Genomic DNA, 6,234 nt, shown 5'->3' on the forward strand with positions numbered 1-6,234 from the left:
TATAATTTTAATCATTGGTATGTTATTAATTTCATTTATGAACAATCCTCTCAAGTTGTACGTTGTCAGCTTATAAAAACTTTATCAAATATATTTGAATGTTGAAATTTCAGTAAAAGTACATCTTTTTACTACGTGATGAAGCGTGAATCGTTTAAAATTGTAAACTATTCGTTTGAAGTATTTCATTTTTCATTAAATTCTTTTAATCTTCAAACCACAAACATTTTTTTAGAAAGTCAATAAGAAATACATCTGAAGACTATTTCGATATGTGTGAAATTTTGTAATTTAAATACTTCTAGTAAATCTCATGTAAATATATTATAAAATTGCAATGCATAATTTACCATTTTATAATCTAAATTCAATAAAGTGTTGGTCTCTTAACATAATTATCAACATAATACATTTTACCAGATAATAGTAAAACAAACTATAAGTATTGTAAATTATTCATATTATTTGATAATAGAATGAACACATTGGTTAATAGAACATAAAGTGTTATATAAAAACGAAATTGAGTTTGACACGATTCAAAAATACTAGGATGGTACTCGAAAATACAATAGGTTGCTGGTTCTAGTAAGAGTATTAAACGAGTTTGATTAATCGAACACGAAAAGTAATTAACACTATTTAACTGTGTTTTTACTCTTGTAGCTTAAGTTATGGTTCGTTCATTAATCAAGGTAAGAATTAATATTTTCAACTATTGAACTTCTTAATACTCATGGTATTGAAATACATTAGATTTTTTCTGGTGATATGTTATAAAATATATGAACACAGTACAATGATTATTCTACATCTTAAACCTATAGCAAGCCTATGGTTTTTTTTTTTTTGTTTTCTTTTTTACCAAAATATTTTATAATTTGACATTAAAAGAAATACGGATTAAGTTTACAGTCCAATATTTTTCCATAGATCATTCAACGTTCTTATTTTTTTTATTTATTATCGATTGATAACAATTTATCACAATTCATGCGAACATTAATACAAAATGGTGTGATTATTTTTTTTCTAATGATTCGATAGTAAAAATAATAAAAAGGTACATTATTTATATAGGTATATGTCAAATCTGATAAATAAGTAAATAAGTCAAATCTGATGAAAGTACGATTTTTAAGTTAATTTTATTTTTTTATGTTCTACATAGCACAAAGAATTCCTTGCATACGAGTTTGAGAGACATCCCTCTTATATAAAATATATACATTTTATATTAATATTGTCTACTATAGTAAATTTATTCGCATTTCAGAACACATATATTTAAAGTTCAGAAAAAAGTTGTTATGCGTCGTAGTATTGACATATATATTTGGAAAATAATGTGTATTGCGTGAAAATGTACGGAAAGGTAATAAATATATGATAAAAATTAAAGCTTTTCAGTGAAATTTGTCACAAAAATATAGATCGTTATTCTGTTTGATTATTGTGAAAATATTACCGAACTTTCGGGATAGTTTTTCAACAGCGTTCGATGAGTATTTTTTTTTTTTTTTTGGTTTTTCGTCGCTGTTAGTATGCCATACGTTATTGAAGTGATCTGCGAACACATGACTATTCTATTTAATTATAAGTAGACGTACAATTTTATCAAAAATACTTGTCGTTATGAAAATGTTAATAATTTATTCGTAAATATAATAAGGTTAGATATATAATTAGGTATTGGACAGGCCGATGGTGCGAGAAAAAAATATGACGGTTTATCGGATTTCTTGAATAGTTCAGAAAGTCTATTAACATTTGACAAATGCATATTTCAATAGAATGGGAAATTAGAGTTTAAAGAAAGAATAAATTGTTTGACTATAACGATAGCTTTGAAGCTGATGGTGCCATCGCCATAAGTTTATTGAGTTTGTTTGAAATAATTTGGTAATCGACAGCTAGCGTAGATGATAAGCCGAAGATAATCAAAACTACTCAAACTTACAGTGTTTCATTATTATTCATATATGAGAAAACAGGAATCAAATAATCAAAGAACGTTGTTGATTTTAAGTTTCGAGGAAAAAAAATTATTTATTAAAACCTATTTACTATTCTTAATTAATAATTTGAATGAACTGAAAATATTATTAACCATCGAATTTTATCTCTTAAATGTGATATTAGATAAACATTTAGATCACAGCAACTTTTTTATTTAATTTTTATTTTTATAGTATTCAGGTACTCATTTTAAGATATCAATATAATTCTCCATAACTATTTTTATTATGCGGTGATTCATGGTTGTAAACATGGAAATGACAGTTCCAAGTTTATGAATTCGAAATCCGTAGTCAAATGAAAATAATGAATATTATAACAAAAACAATATTTTAAGAAAGTTGAGTAATTTACTATTATACATAAAAATTGTGCATGCGTATTACTCTACTAACTTCGATGTTATCTCATAACATATTATTAAAACTATATATTATTAAACTGCCATTAAATAAATTGAAAATATTATTTTTTAACTTAAGACACTCATTCCATATTAATATCCGATAAATTTTTGAAAAATAAACAAATTAATCTAGATTGCTATTTCTAAGTTACCGAAATACTAATTGTAAATTCAAAAATTATCTAAAAGTTTAAATTAGGTTTTCTAATTCCTCAGAAACTATTATAGCCAACTGAACTTGTAAGAATATAAAAATAATTCTTTGAATAAATAAATTAAAAAAACAACGGTGTTAAATATTTTCATATAATTGAAAATAAATGTTTGTTTGATAGTAAGCCGATGATTAAAATTTTTTAAGAAACCAAAAAATGATTTAAAAAGTTGTCCCTACTACATAAATCATATTTAAAAACATAAACTGATCCACCCGATCTATTTCACTAAGAATAACTTTTTTTATGAGTAATGGTATATTGGTTTCGAGTTCAAATGACTTACCCCTGTATTCCATCTGATCATGAAGTCTCACCCGACCTAGGATTATAAATTGTATTATAATTCAAAAGTATTAGCATTTTTAACAATCAAGAAAAAATAGTTACAGTTTATTAAAACCCAAAGATAAAATTGTGTATTAGAATAATGAAAATTAGTGAATAAAAGAAATAAAGTTTTTCTTAACTAAAATATATAGTATAATGATGTCTTATTAAAAAGAGCATAAATTTATCCCTACTTTTGAAGCTTATTAACTTATTTAAACAAAAAACTTGTTAATAAACATATATTTTGAGTCACTTAAAGTTTAAAGTCTGTTGGGTGAATCGTCATGCGTCTTTTGTTTATTCAACTAACTGTACAAATAAACTGATGTAATTAAATTACTTTTCAAAAATACTTCTATGTGAAATATGCATTAAATTTTAATTCTCCCGTTTTGCTTAATGAATATTTTATTATTATAATCTCGGAAGTATTTTACTGCTTACAACTGATCAAGATTTATTTCATTACAATTAATTATTAAAAATAATATGCTAATTTTAAAGATTAATTATTTTACAAGTTAGATTTAGATTTAGTTATGTTAATTTAAAAAAATATGCTTACCTTGTAACTGCGATAATTTTTATATTTAAACTATAATTTTTAACTCTTTTATAACAATATATAGTATTTAACTTCACAAATAAAAACCAACTATACTTGTTTTATTGTTTCGAATATGAACCATAGTTATTTCCATAGGATTTAAAGAGCATAGCTTCTATTAAAGTAATTTCCAAGGGAATTTATTTGGAACTTCCCGTAAATGATGACTTGGTTGAAAAATTTAAGTATCTGATTTCAAACAAAATCGGTTGATATTACCGTGAACGAAAGAATTTTCTATTAACCGTCGGTATATTTTAATTTACAGTCTTTTGTATTGTTAAATTTTTTCAATTTTTTTTTTTTTTTTATTCGAATCACTGCATTGCACCAATATTACATTACAACATATCATACGTATATTATTTTAAAAATATTTAACAGGTTACCAATAACTGGTGTTAAACGTACCAAATGTCTGAAATCGCAAAAGTTAAAAAAACCGACCGGATACTAGGTGATATATTTAAATGGAATTAATGTTTTCCAAACTATTATGGATAAGATCTAACTACGAGTCTTTAAGATCACAGCTACGTATTGTACATAAAAACTCGACGGATATGTTGACACGTCGTTTTTCAAACATATAATTTACCAACCGAAACCGTTGGAAAACAAAACGCAATTTAAAACGTACACAACTTACTTAGTCGTATCGAACACGTTCACTGTAATGCGTGGTGAATTCATCGATCGGCTCAGCTGCGGTGTACGCGTTGCAAACTCGACTTCGAGCATGTGCATCCAACAGTCCGGATCTCATCGTTTCCCGTGCATCATTACTTTCTCTTCGAAAATTTGAGCGGAAAAAAAAACCCATTAAGTGTTTTACAAGTGTCTGGAAAAAAAAAAAAAAAAAAAAAAAAACAACTCCGTATCGTACCCCGAGTCCCGGGGTTTATCTCTACCCTTCAAACACCCTTAATAAATTGTTTACGAGGGTGGCCATTGTAATAATTTCTTTTTTTTCTCTCTCTTTTCCCCGCTATTGTCTCGGAGGTTTAATTATGTGGCGGGCTCTATGTTTATGCGCTGTCCCGCCACCGCCGCGCCGCGAAACGAAACCGTTGGCCCGACGACTTTCTATGGTACGCGGCCCGACAACGACTATACCGCGACGGGGCGACGGTGCAGATTACACGGGGGATCGATCTCGACGGCATAAAACTGCGACAAGAAGGCACCGACCACAATTACAACCCCTCGGCGTTGTGCCCGCGCGAGAGTGACCGACCGGTGGTTTCGGGGGCGGTGATTTCGGGGATGGTGAAGCCGGAGAAGTTTTTATACGTATATGTACGCGCGCACACACGCCCGCGCATTATAACTATTTAAACACGTATTCGGTGTCGTACACCGTCTCCGTCATTGTCCGAATTCAACTCCCCCGATGGTCTTCTACCGTTGTTGTTATTAGTTCGATTTACGCGCGCGTTCGGTACATTTAATACGGTCCCGTTGTAATGACGGGGCTTGATTTCGATTTCGTTACAATCGTATTGTTTACTCGCTGTCCGACGAAAATCGATGAAATCCGTTTCGAACTCACGCCAGTCGGACAAAAATCGTCGCTATTTGTTCGGGACAACGGAACACGTATTAACACAACAGCCGGTTTTCATAATATCAATACGTCGACCTAATTGTTGCGAATTCCTGCCCGTACAATATATTAATACTGGAAACCAGTTCTCTGTTCTTAAAGATCTTAAAGACCGGACTGGTCTCAAGACGTTAACGAATTCAGACCGAACTGACTGTTAAATGTGTTTTGTTTCAGACCGGACCAGACTGAAAATTTAAAATCATGTGTTAGTGTGAACCGGGACCGCCTCTCCGAATGAATCATTCTCGGACTGTATTAGTTTATAGAACGGATCGGAACTATTTTTTTTCCTACTGCATCATACCGGAAATATAATATTACGATTCGAACTAAAAAAATTTCGCACCATGAAAGAGACTGTGAATTATACCACATAATTAGTAACTGGTACAGGTACATCAACGATTTGCTCTTAGATTATTACAAAACTGTGTAAAAATAATAATGTTTAGTAAGTACATAGAAAGTACACACTACATTGAATACAATTCTATCGGACGGTTCGGCATGGCATTTGTATAGAAGCTCTTCCATAACATTGAAATTTTTTTACTCAAAGAATACATTTAAAAAAAAATCACTACACTTTACGATTCTTATTATTATTTATGAAAGTTTCATAACATTAAAACTTCAATTTATAATATGGAACACTTTGTTATCTTAAAGTAAATTCTATTTTAACTTTTTGAATTACTTTTATGCCACTAAAAATATTAAAAATTTGTAAAATTTAGCTTTATTTTGATTCTTTTAGTACGGCGATAAGAATAGGCAATATTAAGACGTTCCGGTGTATTTTTCAATTTATTGCATTACAGTTAACTATTAATTGACTCAAATAGCAAAATAATTATTTTGCCGAGTCCATGTGTATCCATAATTTTGTTTAATCAGAGGCAACATGGCCTGAATATACGACCAATATCAGATTATTTAATAATAGGACTTGATGGAATTATTGTGGAATTTATTTAAAAGTAATAAGTACAAACTTCTACTTCATAAATTCAAAAAAACTCCGTTTAATATTGAAAAAAATACA

The sequence above is a fragment of the Sipha flava genome, unplaced genomic scaffold, assembly GCF_003268045.1.
Source record: "Sipha flava isolate LNK unplaced genomic scaffold, YSA_version1 2_pilon_pilon, whole genome shotgun sequence".
Classification (NCBI taxonomy): Eukaryota; Metazoa; Arthropoda; class Insecta; order Hemiptera; family Aphididae; genus Sipha; species Sipha flava.